This window comes from Globicephala melas, chromosome 3 (assembly GCF_963455315.2).
Source record: "Globicephala melas chromosome 3, mGloMel1.2, whole genome shotgun sequence".
NCBI classification, from domain to species: domain Eukaryota; kingdom Metazoa; phylum Chordata; class Mammalia; order Artiodactyla; family Delphinidae; genus Globicephala; species Globicephala melas.
In genome coordinates, this window is record NC_083316.1 from 81,761,488 (window position 1) to 81,781,725 (window position 20,238).

The following is a 20,238-nucleotide window of genomic DNA, read 5'->3' on the forward strand; positions in this document are numbered from 1 at the left end:
TTGTGATGATCTGACTTTCCTGGCTGGTGGCAGCTGGCACAGTAATAGAGTGGACATATGATCCATATTCAAATGTGAGAAAACCTGGAAATCCTTTGAGGCATTTCAAGATGGCTACCATAAGATATGGCAAATCTTTCTGATAATTTTGTAGGAAATGTGGACCTAGTTTGTAATCACAGGCAGATAGGTATAAATATTTATATTACATAGGTAATGCTCTTTGAATGTTTGGAACTTTAACAGATTCAATGAATTGTAGTTACATGCCCTCACTGCAAAACTCTTCATTAAGACTTTTTTTTTTTTTTCTGACAACCAGCCAACCTTATTATTCTGAAGGTATTAAAGCTGTAAAGGGAGCTTAGAGAAGGACATGAAGCATGAAACGCCAATAAAACACAACTTTTCAAGATTACAGTTTTATAAGTTAAAACAAATATCTACAAAATTTGAGATTCCAAATTATGTATGTTATTTGTAAAACTATATAAGTATCATGATGGTAATCTTCTTTCTTTTAGGCTATGCTTCACCTATTCTGGAATCTTTTTATTCTTTGTTGATGTCACTAACATGGGGATAAAAACTGAATCATTTCAATGTAACAACTGTGGGGAGCATATTCTCCTAAGACTATAAAAATAATTATTATACCCCCATTATATAATAGGCATATAATGAAACAAGCAGTAATCTCAATCGGATATATATATTGACCAAATAGTTTTTAAAGAAATTAGAGTACCAATAGATCAATACTAATACATTTTCTACCATAAGTTGTTTTAGAAAGAGTGAGTCTAATCAATTCAAGTTGAAACCGCACACACCTACACAGAAATGCCAAACGAATTTGGCAATAAATAGTGCATAGAGCAGTTTATCTTGGCATTATATTTACAAATTACTGGATGAAGAGAGACATTTCTATGACTATTGGTTATCAGGGTATTTTACTTTTTTCATTGAGATATAACTGACATAAAACATTGTGTAGGTTTGGTGTGTACAATGTGTTGATTTGATAGTGCCTTTGAAAATATCTGATGTGTTCCACAGTGAAGTGCCTTTTTACAAGTACTCTCAAGTCTTGCTTTTATTAGACTGCCTGATGCCAGTATGTGGTTAAATGGTTAGTTCCAGGAACAAGAGCCATTTATTCAAAATCGGAATGTGATGCCTAGTGAGTCAGAAATTCCAGGAAATCAAGGAGGTGGTAATGGCTTAAAAAAAAACCAAATGTCCTATTTAGAATAGCATTAACATTTTGGAACCCAGCATTACATATTGTACTGCCCAGCTATTAGTCCCCAGTTTATCAAAATGGGAAAAATTCTATGTATAGTAACATTTAAACTATGGATCTGTTAAACCAAACATCTGCTTGTGAGATTTTAAATACATCAAGAATCCCCTTGAATTTTCCCCTCCCCCAGTTTCCCTCCCCAGTGTATATCCTGTATCTGAAAATTTTCTATCATATGTCAGTTATTTTACATACTTTAAAAGGCTTCTCCTATACCAAAAAGCAAATGCCCTAGAAGAAAAATATGCTAAAGTTATTTGCTCATGGAAAAAAAATGGCAGAGACAGAGCAAACTCATCAGAAATGATTTTTGCACACAACCCTTCGGTGTTGAAATAGGCAGTGGGATGGAATTACAGTTTTTGAATGGCAGCCACTCCTAGCTGTCATGTTCAATTGTGCAAACTCTTCTACATTTATGGGTGACACAATTCCAGCAAACAACTTTTAAAGGAAGATTTCTAGGAAAGCATTTTGCTTCAAGATAAAAACAGTAGCAGAAGAGAACTTTCTTATAGTGCCTCTTTGTCCTTTCTGCCTTCTTGAACACATATGGGAAAACAGGACTTGTGACAGTCTTCTCATTGCTTCCCTGCTGAAATCCTGACTGACTTGTTGCCTTGAATTATAATTTTAGTCTCCATAACCCAAAATAATGCATTATTTCAATGTCACTCTTTTCTTGTCATCCTCCATGCCATGCATTTTGGAGGAGAAAAAGACCCAGTGGAAAAACAAAGTGGCCATAAATATTTTTTGTCCATATATCTACATGTATTTCAAAGAATGTTTATAAGATATACTATCCAAATACTCCTTACTTTATATTTATAATGTGGCTTTATTATTAGAAATTTTTTCAGTAGTTAAGTTTGCTTAAAATAATGCCTGGTCAATGGTCATGACTTCCAAATTATTGCTTGATATTTTTTACCTTCGAATTCTAGCAAAATTGAATGGAGAGAAACAATAGCTAGAGGCAGTGCAAACTGCTTAATCTAAAAGAGCTTATGGGAGTGTTTGTCCTTCCCCATTGACTGCATTCTTGCCCAGTTAGACCCAAGATCTGAACCAAACAGAAAGCTTTGTCAATTCTCTGTGACATTTTGGTAGTGGTTTATGAAATCACCAGAAAATGATTCCCACACTCATATCAGTGTTATATCTTATACCTTCATGTGAAACTTCAACTATAAGAAAACTGTGTGTGTGTGTGTGTGTGTGTGTGTGTGTGTGTATGTGTCTGTGTGTATTGTACTGAAGATAAGAGCCTAGGAAGATATGTAATTGACAAGGTGCATTTCATAACAGCAATGTTTTTAATAAGCAAGGTGTTCTAATGAAGGTACAGGTTAGAGAGAGTGGCTAAGTGTATAGTGATCAAGAATAGGCCAAGATTCAAATTTCAATATGGCAAACAACTATTTGTTTCTAGCATGTTTATTAACCTACACTAGTTGAACGTGTAGTACATGCAGAATATTGGGACAGTGGCTGTGCACAACTGGCTGCCCCTTTAGTTCATACAGGATTTTGTAAATACCCACAGGACATGTGAATGGGAATGGTGCATACACCGTCTCTTTATGAACACCTGTTATGAACTGAGTTCATCTCATTCTAGAATAAATAACCAGAAAGGGAAAAACACTACAGAACAAAATAAAAAGGATAAAGAAGCATTATGAGAAAATTCTCTTCTGCTACTGTTTTATGCATATTTTATGAAGAATAGATCAGACCAGAAGTGATTCATTGTTGGGAGGGGGATACAAGAAATGTATAAAAAGATATTTGGTATCTTCTAAAGAATATAAGGCAGTATCTTCTCTATGAAATGGAAGCAAAAAGTCATAGAAAAGTTCAGGCTAAGATAAAAGAAAACGGGGTGGCATGAAAAGGTAAGTAAATTATAGAAAGAGCTCAAGGAAAGTAGAATGAAAAGGTAAAATTAATATTTGCCTGGGAGTCAGTCAAATAAAGCATTTGCTGTGTAAAATTGAATCAATGATAATGAATAGAAAAGCTGAAAGTTTTTCCAAAATGAAGAAAATAATCTTTGATGAATACGATGATAAAGAGAACATAGTAGGGCTTCCCTGGTGGCGCAGTGGTTGAGAGTCCGCCTGCCGATGCAGGGGACACGGGTTCGTGCCCCGGTCCGGGAGGATCCCACATGCTGCGGAGCGGCTGGGCCCGTGAGCCACGGCCACTGAGCCTGTGCGTCCGGAGCCTGTGCTCCGCAACGGGTGAGGCCACAACAGTGAGAGGCCCGCGTACTACAAAAAAAAAAAAAAAAAAAAAAGAGAACATAGTAAACAGATTATAACAAAAATAAGTGGTACATTATTCTTAAGCTAAGAGAGAGAATTACAATCAGAAAAAAAATGAATAAAAAATGAAATAATTTTACTACTTGCTTCTTATTATCCCATCCTTATATATTTCCAAGCCACCAACCTGGGTTAACCTCCCACAATAGAGAAATTCAGGCTTTTATAAGCCAAAACTCATTCTCAGTCCAGAATATAAAAGAAACTGTAGGCATAATACCTGATACTGCAAATTAGAGACATTTCTCTTCCTAGTAAGTAAAAGATTAAAAATGTCATTGAATAAATATCTTCTTCTTTCATAAGACATTTGAATATCCATAAACTATAACTAGATATAATATTTTAAAAATATGTACAATATCTAGTGCACTGGAGTGATAATTTTGGGATGATGCTTTTCATAATGTCTAATTTTATATCCATAAAATAACATTAAGTTCTGAAGTATAAGAAACTTGTATTAAAATATATACAAAATAAAAGTTATTAATAGGACTTGCTATAAAGGCCCTGCACAATCAGCTGTTAAATGTTAAAACTGGTATTATACCAATAATGGTAACTTCAAGATTTTAGTAAAGGTTTATTTAGAACATACATTTTCAGTCCCATTAAAGAACCATTTAAAGGCTACCAATGTATAAAACGTTATTCTCATCATAACCAAAAATATAGTAAACTCTTTATTATATCTTATGATCAGGAAGTTCCAGTGAACCCTCTCCCTTTTAAAATGGATGTGATATAGTACAGTTTTTACCAGAAATAGATAATAGTAAAAACTTAAACATGGAAACATCTTTTGTGCCAAGAGAAAATTAAATTACTTTGACCAAACTGGATCAAAATATTAGCTTTTATCTGTTATTAAATAAAACCCTAATTTTTAATCTTTTTTATAATATCAGACATATAGTTAATTTATGAGGTAATAGTTTTACCACAAAAAGTCTAAAGGAACAAACTGATTAGTTTGGAGTTAAACTTTCATTATATTTGTGAAGCAATCTAAAACATTCCTTATTAAGATTGGGCATCGTTTTCAGGTTATAACTTCTCATAAGGTGAAACTAAATGAGTATTTAAAAATTACAATAGGCTATTTGACATTTTTTATGAAGGATAATATTTTCAGCATCACTGTTCAGCTGCCTAATGAAATAAAGGCAAATTTTCACTTCAGTGAGTCTTCATGTGTCAGGCACTGTCCTATGTGTTCATGCATTTACACACTACCCTGTTGTATCTCCCTTCTATTTTACATGAGAAGAAACTGAGAGTCATAGAATAAACACATAAAATAAGTCACATAGTCTATAAATTTGTTTCTACTACAGATTTACAGTTTGCAAGCATTTGCAATTTCCTCCAAAGAATGACAAGAAATTGTTCCTTTATCTTCTTTTAAACTTTGATTTAAAACAAAATTAACTTTTTTTTACAAATCTACACTAAATCAAAAATAATTTGAAGTACTGTGAGCAACATGCATCCAAATCAAGAATCATTGCATCTCCTGGAGTCACCTTAGTGTCTGCTTGCATTGGCCTCGAGCAAGTCAGCTAACTTCTCTTTCCACTAGACATGTAATGAGAGCTGCCAAATGAGCTGGTAGAAATTACATGGAATGATAAATGAAAAATGCCTAAAACAGCATTGTAAACCAGTAAATAGCATGAGCTGTTGCATATATGATTGATATTAAGCTATGTGGGTTTACTTTCAAATGTATAGTCCTTTTAACCAAGAACCTAAGGAGTCACCTTCTCCAAAGACATAAGGATGCTGAGCCATAAAACTCAATTTCCTGTAATCCCTTAATTGAGAGAAAGTTCTTATTATCTCTACCCATCTAACGATGAAAAACTAGAATGGTGTTATAGGAATACTATTTTTTTATATGTAGGGAAATAAATTGTTTTTTACTCAGTTGCCTAAAACATTGAAGCAGCTTTCTAGGTAAGAGATGTAGGCAGTTTGTCTTTGTCAGAAGACAAACCTTCCTAGGTGATTTGCACAGATCACAAAGAGCAGTGGGAAGTAAATGGAAAAATAGAGACTGGAAATGATGTAGTAGCCAAATCTCATAGAGTGTAAAGGGAGAAAAGCATGAAAGGCAAGAAAAGAAATAACAGCTAGAATGGAAGAACTGAAACCATATTTCCATGTGTCCTGGGAGCAAGGTCAGCTGTATAGTTCTCTGCTAACCTTACTGATAACATAAACTAGTTTTGATATAAATGCTTAGTGATTATGAAAAATGATACATATAAAATCAAATTTGGTTATACCTCAGCGTAATCCACTTTTCCACCTCTCATTATTGTATTCCAAGGATTTTTTTTATTATATTAGTTGCTTAGAAAGAAAGAGAAGAGGTAAATCAATAGCAGTAACAGTATAGTAGGTACTTAATAAATATCTACTGATTTATTAATTAAGATAACTTAAATAATCAGTGGCAAAAAATAGTTTCATATCTGGAACACCATGCGACAGTACTTATGTGATATAACTTTTTAAGCTAGAAGCTCTTACTGTAGTTTTTGTAGAAAAAGGGGTTTGAAATCTAGTGATTTATTGGAGTTTATTGAGTAAAGAGAATGACTAGGATCAGAAACCTTGTGATTCTTAATTAAATGTGTGTCATTGTATATTGTGTGTTGTGTGTGCCAGAGATAGAGACAGAGAGGAGAGAGACTCCTAAAGCCAACTTTATTGTGTTTCTTTTTCTTTAATAATGCACGTTTTCAGAGTCAGTGTATGATCTGTGCAGATGACAGCCAGAATCTTTCATTTAAATTGCCACTGAGTTCTAATTACCCTATTCGAACAGACTTCTAAGGGACATTAATAATAGTAAATACAGAATGGTTGGTTAGTTGCTGATCAATTAGGCAATCTATAACTATGTATTAGCTAACCAGTCAGTTTGTCAGTGGATTCTCTGCTATGTGAATCTCTGTGTCTCCAGGCAAATCCCTAACCACTCACCCTCTCACATTGTGTGCTCCAGCTGTAGAACCACTAGTTCCCTATTTACTTCACAGTCTCCCTAGCCTCCAGATCCCTGCAAAGTGCCATTTCCTCTACTATTTCCTTTTATTTTGTTAACTTTAACAGATTCTTACATTCACAAGGTCCTAATGTATATGTCACTTTCAGGAGCTCAAGGCTTGGGTTAAGCATCTTCTCCTATAGGCATCAATAGTGTGCTGTATTAACTCTTTACATTTCCTATACACTCACTTGTCTCTCTTGTCTACTGTAAGTTCTTTACAAGGCAAACACCTTTTGTCCAATATTATAGTCCCAATATCTGGTAGTATAGGACCTGACACAAAGTGTGTGCTCAATAGAGAAATATTATATAAATGACTTGGTGAGCAGATGAAACAGAATTGTATGTGGCACATAGAATAGTGGTAGGAGGAGGAAATACTATTTACATTTGGGCCATATATGAAATAATTGAATATTCTTTATTCTAATAAATTCCCTCAATATTTTACCAACAACCTTCATGGAGATTAACTGCCTATATACATAGCTAGATTATTGAGACTGACACATGAAAGAACAGAAAACAAATGTTGAATGTAAACGTATAAAATGCATATTTCTGACTAGATGTTCTATATGAATAAATAGATGAAAGAAAGTGATTTGGGCTGGAGGATAGAGTGGGAGGTAAGATGAACTTCAAGACATAAACAAAACGGGTGAACCAACTGTTTTTTAAAAGACTAGTTAGTAAATAGTATGAAAGCAGCCATAGATGATATGTAAGTGAATGCGTGTGGGTGTGTTCTAATACAACCTTAAAAAAATCAAGCAGTGGACTGCATTTAGCCCACATGTACTAATTTGAAGACACTTGAACTAGAGGAAACTGAGCAAATAAGGGTATTTTCTTAGAAAAAGAGGACTGACTTTCTGTATGATTCCTCAAAGATTAGGTAAGTCAAAAGTTGATAGTAATTAACTAGCTACGTGTAGCTTCCAGAGAGAACTGGTCGCCTCTGCCCACCCACCCATCTAATATCACATGCTTCATACATAAATCATTAAGAACATTTTCCTCACCCATACACATTTTCTAGAATTACTGAAACACACACACACATACAAATACAGGACCTGAGAGAGAGAACACATGCATGCAATGTGTGATCCTACTGTATGATTTTGGTTATGACTGTGATAATGAATATTTAATAAGTGTCTTATAATTATGAGAGAAATTAGATAGACTAATTTTTATTCTGTAATATTGTTTCAATTTTTCTATCCAGAATGTAGAAATAACCATATTTTGTGCAATTTTATCTCATTATACTCAAAAAATTATAAAGTTATGTTTTTTCTTTCATAATTGGTGTTACCTACCAAAACCCAGTGTACTATTAAATAAAATCACTGTGAAAAACCATTTAAGTATGATTTTATTTTATATATTTTAATTATATCTTTAGATTTTGTGATATAGGAATATAAATTATAAAGCTTACCCAGGTCAATATTTCCCTTTACTTAATAACTGTCCGTAAGTTTACTCCTCTAAGAGCTGATAAAACACAACTATCTTTATTTTAAAAGCTATATATTGAAAAAGGATGAAATCTTAATGGTATAAATTATGAAATCCACCTATCAAAACAAATTGAGTAAAATGAATAAAGAAGACTTCTGTTTCCATTATCATTTCATTACTTCTTCATATCTGATGCTTTGAGATTTTTCTGTTAAATACAGATAAACTATAACGAGACATAACAAACATAAAGTGAAAAAACAAGGAGGTTCTAAAAACACCACAGTGCTTAGCAGTTAAGTTATGAAAGACATAAAAAAAAGTCCTAATAGATATACAGTGTTTAAATAGTTACACAGTTATAAAGATATAATCTCAATATTATGATTCTTCTTGGGTGAAATTCTCATAGTTTCAAATGTCTCAACAATTAAATATTTCTATAAAATATCTTAAAATAACTTTCAGTGTTTCATAAGGGTAAGCTAAATGTCATTGCCTTTTTCTTCTTTTACAGTCTATGGCATGGATTAAAATTAGCCCTAAATTTTATTTTATTTTATTTTTTTGTTATATTTTTTAACATCTTCATGGAGTATAATGGCTTTACAATGTTCTGTTAGTTTCTGCTGTATAACAAAGTGAATCAGCTATATGTATACATATATCCCCGTATCCCCCACTTCTTGAGCCTCCCTCCCACCCTCCCTATCCCACCCCTCTAGGTGGTCACAAAGCACTGAGCTGATCTCCCTGTGCTATGCAGCTGCTTTCCACTAGCTATCTGTTTTACATTTGGTAGTGTATATATGTCAATGCTACCCTCTCACTTCGTCCCAGCTTACCCTTCCCCCTTCCCGTGTCCTCAAGTCCATTCTCTACATCTGCGTCTTTATTCCCGTCCTACCCCTAGGTTCATCAGAACCTTTTTTTTTTTAGATTTCATATATATGTGTTAGCATATGGTATTTATTTTTCTCATTCTGACTTCACTCTGTATGACAGACTCTAGGTCCACCCACCTCACTACAAATAACTCAATTTCATTTCTTTTTATGGCTGAGTAACATTCAATTGTATATATGTGCCACATCTTTATCCATTAATCTGTCGACGGACATTTAGGTTGCTTCCATGTCCTGGCTATTGTAAATAGTGCTTCAATGAACATTGTTGTACGTCTCTTTTTGAATTATGGTTTTCTCAGGGTATATGCCCAGTAGTGGGATTGCTGAATCATATGGTAGTTCTATTTTTAGTTTTTTAAGGAATCTCCATACTGTTTTCCTTGGTGGCTGTATCAGTTTACATTCCCACCAACAGTGCAAGAGGGTTCCCTTTTCTCCACACCCTCTTCAACATTTATTGTTTGTAGATTTTTCGATGATGGCCATTCTGACCAGTGTGAGGTGATACCTCATTGTCGTTTTCATTTGCATTTCTCTAATAATTAGTGATGTTGAGCATTCTTTCATGTGTTTGTTGGCAATTTGTATATCTTCTTTAGAGAAATGTCTGTTTAGGACTTCCGCCAATTTTTAGATTGGGTTCTTTGTTTTTTTCATATTGAGCTGCATGAGCTGCTTGTATATTTTAGAGATTAATCCTTTGTCAGTTGCTTCATTTGCAAATATTTTCTCCCATTCTGAGGGTTGTCTTTTCGTCTTGTTTATGGTTTCCTTGGCTGTGCAAAAGCTTTGAAGTTTCATTAGGTCTAATTGGTTTAATTTTTATTTTATTTCCATTACTCTACGAGGTGGGTCAAAAAGGATCTTGCTGTGATTTATGTAGAGGTTTCTGCCTGTGTTTTCCTCTAAGAGTTTTATAGTGTCTGGTGTTACATTTAGGTCTTTAATCCATTTTGAGGTTTTTTTGTGTATGGTGTTGGGAAGTGTTCTAATTTCATACTTTTACATGTAGCTGTCCAGTTTTCCCAGCACCACTTATTGAAGAGGCTGTCTTTTCTCCATTGTATATCCTTGCCTCCTTTGTCATAGATTAATTGACCATAGGTGCATGGGTTTTTCTCTGGGCTTTCTATCCTGTTCCATTGACCTATATTTCTGTTTTTGTGCCAGTACCATACTGTCTTGATTACTGTAGCTTCATACTGTAGTCTGAAATCAGGGAGCCTGATTCCTCCACCTCCACTTTTCTTTCTCAAGATTGCTTTGGCTATTTGGGGTCTTTTGTGTTTCCATACAAATTGTAAAATATTTTGTTCTCGTTCTGTGAGAAATGCCATCGACAATTTGATACAGATTGCATTGAATCTGTAGATTGCTTTGGGTAGTATACTCATTTTCACAATGTTGATTCTTCCAATCCAAGAACATGGTATATCTCTCCATCTATTTGTATCACCTTTAATTTCTTTCATCAGTGTCTTATAATTTTCTGCATACAGGTCTTTTGTCTCCTTAGGTAAGTTTATTCCTAGATATTTTATTATTTTTGTTGCAGTGGTAAATGGGAATGTTTTCTTGATTTCACTTTGAGATTTCTCATCATCAGTGTATAGGAATGCCAGGGATTTCTGTGCATTAATTTTGTATCCTGCTACTTTACCAAATTCAATGATTAGCTCTAGTAGTTTTGTGGTAGCATCTTTAGGATTCTCTATGTATAGTATCATGTCACCTGCAAACAGTGACAGCTGTACTTCTTCTTTTCCAATTTGGATTCCTTTTATTTCTTTTTCCTCTCTGATTGCCATGGCTAAAACTTCCAAAACTATGTTGAATAAGAGTGGTGAGAGTGGGCACCCTTGTCTTGTTCCTGATCTTAGAGGAAAGGTTTTAGTTTTTCACCATTGAGAACAATGTTGGCTGTGGTTTTGTCATACATGGCTTTCATTATGTTGAGATAGGTTCCCTCTATGCCCACCTTCTGGAGAGTTTTTATCATAAATGGGTGTTGAATTTTGTCAAAAGCTTTTTCTGCATCTATTGAAGTTATCATATGTTTTTTATTCTTCAGTTTGTTAATATGGTGTATCACATTGATTGATTTGTATATATTGAAGAATCCTTGTATTCCTGGGATGAATCCCACTTGATCATGCTGTATGATCCTTTTAATGTGCTGTTGGATTCTGTTTGCTAGTATTTTGTTGAGGATTTTTGCATCTGTGTTCATCAGTGATATTGGCTTGTAATTTTCTTTTTTTGTGACATCTTTGGTTTTGATATCAGTGTGATAGTGACCTCGTAGAGTGAATTTGGGAGTGTTTCTTCCTCTGCTATAATTTTGAAGACTTTGAGAAGGATAGGTGTTAGCTCTTCTCTAAATGTTTTACAGAATTCACCTGTGAACCTATCTGTTCTTGGACTTTGGTTTGTTGGAAGAATTTTAATCACAGTTTCATTTTCAGTGCTTGTGATTGGTCTGTTCATGTTTTCTATTTCTTCCTGGTTGAGTCTCAGAAGATTGTGCTTTTCTAAGAATTTGTCCCATTTCTTCCCAGTTGTCCATTTTATTGGGATATACTTGCTTGTAGTAATCTCTCATGATCCTTTGTATTTCTTCAGTGCCAGTTGTTACTTCTCCCTTTTCATTTCTTATTCTGTTGACTTGAGTCTTCTGCCTGTTTTTCTTGATGAGTCTGGCTAATGGTTTATCAATTTTGTTTTTCTTCTCAAAGAACCAGGTTTTAGTTTTATTGAACTTTGGTATTGTTTTCTTCATTTTCATTTATTTCTGATCTGATCTTTATGATTTCTTTCCTTCTGCTAACTTTGGGGTTTTTTGTTGTTGTTGTTGTTGTTGTTTTGCGGTACACGGGACTCTCACTGTTGTGGCCTCTCCTATTGCGGAGCACAGGCTCCGGACGCGCCGGCTCAGCAGCCATGGCTCACGGGCCCAGCCGCTCCGCGGCATGTGGGATCTTCCCAGACTGGGGCATGAACCTGTGTCCCCTGCATCGGCAGGTGGGCTCTCAACCACTGCGCCACCAGGGAAGCCCATAACTTTGGGGTTTTTTTGCTCTTCTTTCTCTAATTGCTTTAGGTGTAAGGTTAGGTTATTTGAGATTTTTCTTCTTTCTTTAGGTAGGATTGTATTGCTGTAAACTTCCCTCTTAGAACTGCTTTTGCTGCATCCCGTAGGTTTTAGGTTGTCGTGTTTTCATTGTCATTTGTTCTGGGTATTTTTTGATTTCCTCTTTGATTTCTTCAGTGATCTCTTGGTTGTTTAGTAGTGTTTTATTTAGCCTCCATCTGTTTGTATTTTTTACAGTTTTTTTTTCCTGTAATTGATATCTAGTTTCATAGTGTTGTGTCGGAAAAGATACTTGATACAATTTCAATTTTCATAAATTTACCAAGGCTTGATTTGTGATCCTAGATATGGTCTAACTTGGAGAATGTTCCATGAGCACTTGAGAAGAAAGTGTATTCTGTTGTTTTTGGCTGGAATGTCTATAAATATCAGTCAAGTCCATTTTGTTTAATGTATCATTTTAAACTTGTGTTTCCTTATTTATTTTCATTTTGGATGATCTGTCCATTGGTGAAAGTGGGGTGTTAAAGTCTCCTGCTATTATTGTGTTACTGTCAATTTCCCCTTTTATGGCTGTTAGCATTGCCTTATGTATTGACAAAGAAGGACACAAAGAAGGACATTCATCAAGGGATCAATCCAAGAAGAAGATATAACAATTGTAAATATTTATGCACCCAACATTGGAGCACCTCAATAAATAAAATTTTAGAGTATATATATGTCTACAGAAAGAATCCTGGACATTAACAAAAGCCAGGAGTAATGTATTACATTTTAAAGAAATTATGGCATCTCTTCTTTCTGACTTGTGCCAGAACAGTTATGGGACTCTTTTTTTTTTTTTTTTTTTGTGGTACATGGGCCTCTCACTGTCGCAGCCTCTCCCGTTGTGGAGCACAGACTCCGGGCGCGCAGGCTCAGCGGCCATGGCTCATGGGCCCAGCCGCTTCGTGGCTTGTGGGATCCTCCCGGACCGGGGCATGAACCCATGTCCCCTGCATTGGCAGGTGGACTCTCAACCACTATGCCACCAGGAAGCCCTATGGGGCTCTTAAATCCAAGTAATTGACGTAAATGAAATTATTCTTGTATATCCTTCATATTCAGATTCTAAACATCTAAAATATTTGCAAACAAGCCCTGGTTTGGGGTCAAACTGGTCCTACTATTGTAATGCAATAGGCTCTTCTTCCCCACTCAGCAAGCCACAGTCCTCAGGGTGCTCCTAGAATATGGGTCCATAGGGTGTTACCAGACACTCTTCTCCAAACACAAAGTTTCCTTGTAGTATAACCACAGAAGTCCAATTGCACATTCAATGAATGGATTTTTGTCAGTGGTCTTATGAAGATAAATATTATGAATTTAATTAATGTTCAAGAAATTAGATTATTGAAACTATTGTTCCAAGCTAAAGTCCTTCTGTAACTTTTGTCACATTTACCCTGTCTGATGTTCTGGGTTCTGTGAACTAGGGATAAAAGTGTATTCATGTCATATGAGATCTTTTGACACTCTCTGCTTCTTGATTACAATGGTATTTGTTGCCTGCATGATCAGAGGACATTATTCTAGATGAGGTCAAGTCACTTACACTCTGTTTTTCTTTATATATTGTTGTGACTTGCTTTGCTAATTCAGCCTCAAGTGGACTGTAATTTCACCTGTAGCACAACATGAAAATCAAAATTTTAAATTAGTATCACGAATATTTCTAACATGAAAAAAGAATGGCTCTCTTATATGGAAAAACTCTATTTCTCTTGATTAAAAGGAAGCAAAATTATAGTAATTTTATAGTAATTTTGCTTTATAGGAAGCAAAATGATAGTAATTATTATAATTAGTCTTTAATGTATATGTGTCTACCATCTTAGAATTGGCTACTTTTTGTGTGGCCAAGAACAACTGGCATTGGGATTACCTGAGAGCTTTTTAGAAATGGTAGAATCTCAACCTCCACCCACATCCACTAAATAAGTTGAAGAAACACTTTTCTAGAATATTTTACTGCCACTCATAAGCTATTCACATTTCCTGATGCCTCAGCATCCCCAAAGACAGGCTGTGAGCAACCCTCCAGATGACCAGGTGCACCAATGTGATCAGATTTCTCCCAAGTTCCCCTTCTTTGCCCTCCTCTGGTTTTGGCCTGGTGACATCCAAATCCACCAGTGAAATACCTTCATGCCTTTTGCTTGTGTCCTCCACCCTGATCCTCCAAAGAGATCCTTACCCAGGAGTCCTCATGCTCTCTCTTAGCTCCCCAACTACTAGGTTGCACCACTCCCTTGGTGCTTCTCCCACGTGGTCCTTGCATGGTGTGCTGTGCCTCCCTCTTCTGGAACCAGTGAATATAGTAAATCCTTTTAATCTCATATACTTTTCTGAGTGTAATTTCCACAGTCATGTTGGAATAATCCTTAAAGACCTCACATGGGGGCCTTGCTCCTCCGTTTACAACACAAATGGGAATAAGATAAATTATCCATGGTCCCTGCATGAGACCATGGCCTAATGGGAAGGACGTTAGGTACATAGGGCGATTTGGTGAACAAAAGTCAAAGTAAAGAGTAAAGAGGAATTATATTTTTCCCCCTCTGGTGGTAAGGAAACTGGATTTGGCCTTAATAGGTGGGAAACATCTTCTCATTTGAGATGAGGATAGTGTATTTTTCATTCCTCTGGAAGACATCTACTTTCCAATAACAAGGGGCATGTGAGAGCTGAGCTTATAATAAGACTTTCTTCAAGTCCTTAATTCTATCAAAAAGGTCAATGTGAAAAACTGCACATTTGGAATAAATGCACACATCATGGACAGGGATCAGAATAAACTCTATGAAGGGATTAATATGAAACATTATCCATGACTTATGCTCTGCATGGTTAGGGGTTAAGAAGAACCAGTGCATCACTGCACCTCACTTACAACTGCCCTGCCTACCACTAACAATCACAGCCCTGCTGTCACTCTGTACCTTGAGTTCTCTAAGAATGGTGTCATTATGTTTCAGGATGTCAGTCATCACAAGAAGCTGCAGACTACCAGATCACCACCTAGTCATCTGTGTACTCTAATCCTGGTAACCCTTAGCACATTTTCTATTTAGCTCTCTTTTTTAATTGTTCCCAACATCCCAGATGCTTCCTTTGTGCCCTCTGGAATTCATGGCAGATCAACAGAAAAAATCTCCTATGTTTTCTACCTTTGTTCTAAGCATTTCTTTTACCTTTTTACTCTGAGGGAACATTGGCTCTCCACTGGGGACCTTGTTTTCCCTGCAGCCATCTCGCAACTCTGGGATCACTGGGGTTGGAGGTACAGGATTTGTGGTTCTGTCTCCTCATTATCACCTCCCAACCCTTCTGCTTCTCTCCAACCAAAAATCCAAGTTTTAAAACTTGTCAATGTATTATAGCACTACTTTCCCTCCTTGTGTTGTCATCTACAAAAACTCAGTCATTCTCCCTCATTTCTCAGTAAATGTACGTCCTAGATCATTGCCTTTCTTTTCAGGACTTCTCATGCCTTACTTTTTGGTAGTCTAAAGTACAAATTTAAATAATCTTTCTAATGGCCAGACCTCTCAATCTTTTGAGACCTTCTCCTCCAGTGATATTAACTTCTAATTATTTGAGCTCTTCACTGGCCTGGTCATAAACTAGACCGTGTCTTTACTGATATCTGCAACCCTTCCATCATATAGATTCTATAAACCTCAAAGTTTTATAAACCTCATTCGCTCATTACCTCCTAATTCACTCGTTACCTCCTAATGTTTGACCTCTTTTGCTCTAGAACTACAAATCCTCACTGTATGTCCTATCCATTGTTTGTACCAAGCTTCTTCGAAGTTCCTGCCTTTCTCCCATCTTTTAGTCCTGTGAACCTTTCTCTCTCTTAAAAATTTGCCCTATTTCCCTTATGATCTCATTAGTTTCATGGCTTTAAATACCATGTATGTATTGTCCAGGTTCATATTTTTACCCACTTCTCTCTCTTGAACTCCAGATTTACATCAAAAAGTAAGCCCAAGAAAAAAAAAAAAAAAAAAAAAAGTAAGCCCAAGGAGGGCAGAAATCTCTGCTTATTGTTTACTTTGGGATATGGTAGTTCTTCAATAAATACTTGGTCAATATATTTAATATGTAAAATTACACTAGAATACATCCACACAAGGTAATAAGAAATCACTTATTTAAGTGATTTTGTGTAGTAGCATTGTTTATGCCTTGTAAGAGTTCACAAAATCAAAGGTTAGGTTACTATGTTTTCACAGAATTAAATAATCAAAGGTCATAGATCATCCTGGGTAATTTTGCTGTGAGAAAAGAGAACTCAGAAACAGATACTAAATGACATGATTTGAAAAAACTAGAGACTAATTTATTTGACATATCAGGTATATTTCTGTGAATTCATTATTTTAATAACCATATAAAATATAAGCATAATAATTCCTAGGGTATGAAAAAGTTACATAAAATTTTCATTGACAATATATTGATAAATATAAAATAGTATTTAGCAACTTATGTTTTGTTAAGATTATTTTTAAAATACATTGATAAAGAATAACTCATTCCTTTATCCAAAGGAATAACACATTCCTTTATGCTTAAGTGCTTCATGAGAACTTGGAAAAATAAGGATGTTTTAACTTTGTGCAGTTTCACCCCAACTTATAAAGGTTTCTGGACTATTATGACTGTTCCGGTCCCAGCTTATTATATGTTAGAGCTGAGTGCAAGAAAATTGGCCAGAATTCACTGTAAGAACCCTATGTTGTCTCATTGCGTTTTAGGAAATCACTGATCTTTGTGTCACTTTGAGTGGACTGTCATTCTTCCTTCCTAACAGTGCATGAACAGGAATAATGATTTATAATAAGTGGGCCATTCTTTAATAAAAGATTTCTCAGATTGGGGCTAGTGTAGAGAGCTGTGCTCCACTGAAGCAATCATAACTGTCCTTGGCTTTGTCCTCAACACTCAGCACAGAGTCTCAGTAGAAGGAGTAGAAGAATTACATCTATTAAATTTCAATTTTTTATCTCTTTCCTGTTAAGCAAGGCAGCAAAATATTATTAACCCTCCACTATTGCTTGTTAAGCAGCTTATGGTATACCTATTGAAAGAGAAGTTTCTAGCCCTATGTTCCTAAACTTATTTGCATTTATGCACATGTGCATAGACTTTCTAATACCAAAATAATAACTTTTTTCAGCATCTCCAGCTTTGCTTTCCTATATATGCACCAACTAAAAAGGCTAAGATGAAATTTCAAGCCAAATACTGAATAGGTTTTATTTAGTAAGGTAAATTATTATCAGAACTGGAAAAATATAAAATATAAAAATATTCTACCAATATTAAACTTTTATAATATATAAATTTACTTTCAAATCCTAATTACTAAACTATTATGATCATAAATTTACAGGATTTTCTCCATTTATCTTCAGAAATATTCAAAATATTTTTTAGAACTAGCTTCTTGTCATTTTCTTCTTCTCGTTCTTTTGCAATTTTTGTGTTTGTTCAAAAGAGTCAGGAATGCTATATTCAAAGAAGTTACATTTCTGAGATGGAATTAATTAGCAAGTGCTAGAGTCAATATTAGAACTTAAAGAGACAGGTCTAGAGTCATTCATTTTACCACCTGGTCATACAGCCTTCTTATTAGACACCTTCAGAAGAAGCCTGCTCTTAAGTTTTTAGAGGAATTGACACACCATACTAAGATAGGGGTGGATCTCTGAGGTATTTATTTTTATAATAGCAAGATATTTTCAATTGCTGCCTGGTATACTTGGGTTTTTCCTCATTATACAATATATTTTATTTTTCATTTTCATGTGAGTTTAATGTTCTATTTAATTATACAAAAATAGTTTATTGTGACTAGTGAAACAAAGGTATGTTTTGAAAAATTAATACCCCATCACCCACATTTCCACTAGTGATCTCTTGATGTAACAAAGATTAACAGCTTTGTGTAACCTTCAAATCTTTCTCCAGCTCACAAATTATACACCAGTATAGGCGATTTTGTCATAGTTTACACGCTCCTCTGAACCCGATTTTCTCAGTTAGCATTATGAATGGATATTTCTTCATTTAAATAGCTTCAGGTAATTATATGTTATGCATGTATTGCAATCCCTTCAACTGTGCCCATCTGGTGTATATTCAAATTCTTTTACCATCTTAGCCACTGTCACAACTCTTCAAATAAATACTACTGTACACATATCTTTCCATGTTGGTGGCATTGCTTCTAAAATAGAGATTCTTACATATTTACCATTACTAACTGAAAGAGTATGTTGCTTTAATGTTAATATATAGTCAGATTATTCTTAATAAAAAAGTTATAGGAATATACATTCCCACCAGACATATGCATGCGTCTATTTTCCACATCCTCTAAAGCATAGGATGTTTTCACTCATATTCATACTTATGGCTTTTTCTGATCTAATTTTAAAAGTTTTTTTTCACTTTTTAATTTTCCTAACCACAAATGAAATACAGTATTTTTTTTTTGTGGTACGCGGGCCTCTCCCTGTTGTGGCCTCTCCTGTTGCGGAGCACAGGCTCCGGACGTGCAGGCTCAGCAGCCATGGCTCACGGGCCTAGCCGCTCTGCGGCATGTGGGGTCTTCCCGGACCGGGGCATGAACCCACGTCCCCTGCATCGGCAGGTGGACTCTCAACCACTGCGCCACCAGGGAAGCCCGAAAGATAGTATTTTCTACACTCATACTACAATGTATTTGTTCCCTATTATGAATTTCCAAATATATATTTTACCTGTTTTTCTGTTAGATTCTCTCTTCATTTTTTTTTGTTTTGCCTAGTTTAAGAGTCTTTGTATATTAGGAATATTAGCTATTTTTTATCATATATGTTGCAGATAATTTTTGGAGTCTAGTACTGATTCATTGACTTCATGATGTATGGTGTCTGTACAGATACACAGACATTATTTGGGCACTGACATGGCATAGTACCTGTTATCTAAAACCCTCTGTCTAAAATCAGTTAGAAAATTGAACAGAATGTCAAATAAATGATTTTGGAAATTGGGCAACAACATGTAGCCATGATTTCTCAGAAGGAATAAGAATACAAAGCCTGAGAACACACAGGCTTTCTACCTGGAATAGAGGAGGTTGGCATAAGGATATTTTGGTATTTTTATCTATTGAAGAGACAAGGGTTAGTCTTTGGGGAGATTGAGGTGGCTGGAATTTGTAGGCCAGACAGCCAGAGAGGAAGAAGTTAATCATAGAAAGAAGTCCTGAAATTTGCATAGAGGGTCTTTTAAATGTTTGGCTCAATCCTAAACTGTGCAGGAGCAGGGTTAGATCGTGTGAGGCCAGGGAAAGAACAACCAAAAAGTACTACCTGGGAAGTTATGAGCTAACCAATTTTCATAGCTCATTCAGGGTTGGAAGATTTTCCAGATTTTGCCAGGCAAAGTGGAAGATTTCTTTGTTCAGAACATGGCCATTCTGTAGGAACCTTAGGTATAGAAGTAGACTAGCCTACATCCAGCAACAGTATTATTAAAAATTGAAGGTGAAAGTAGTTTCATGTGTACATTTTCTTATATTTTGCTCTAGTATCTTTATTCTTTTATTTTTAAATTGAATTATTATTCTCTCTAGATTTACATTGAGATATAGCATGAGTTAGTAACATAAGCGTTTTTTTCCTTTGCTTTTTCTCTTAGAGAAATAGACAAATGCAGTCTCCCAGTTATTAAACAATATTTTTCTCACTGCATTGAAAGACAATCTACCTCAGTTTTATGTTGAGTTTTCACAAATAGTTGGATATCTATTTATGGACACTTTATTGTGTTTTGAAGGTTTATTTATTTTTCTGTGACATTCAATCTTTTAACTTATATAGTGATTACAGCAAGTCCCCTACATATGAACCTTCAAGTTCCAAACTTTCAAAGATGTGAACCTGCCCCTGTATGCCAGCTGTTGTACTGTACTACTGTACTTTTCAGGGTACTGTACTGTAAGAGTAAAAATG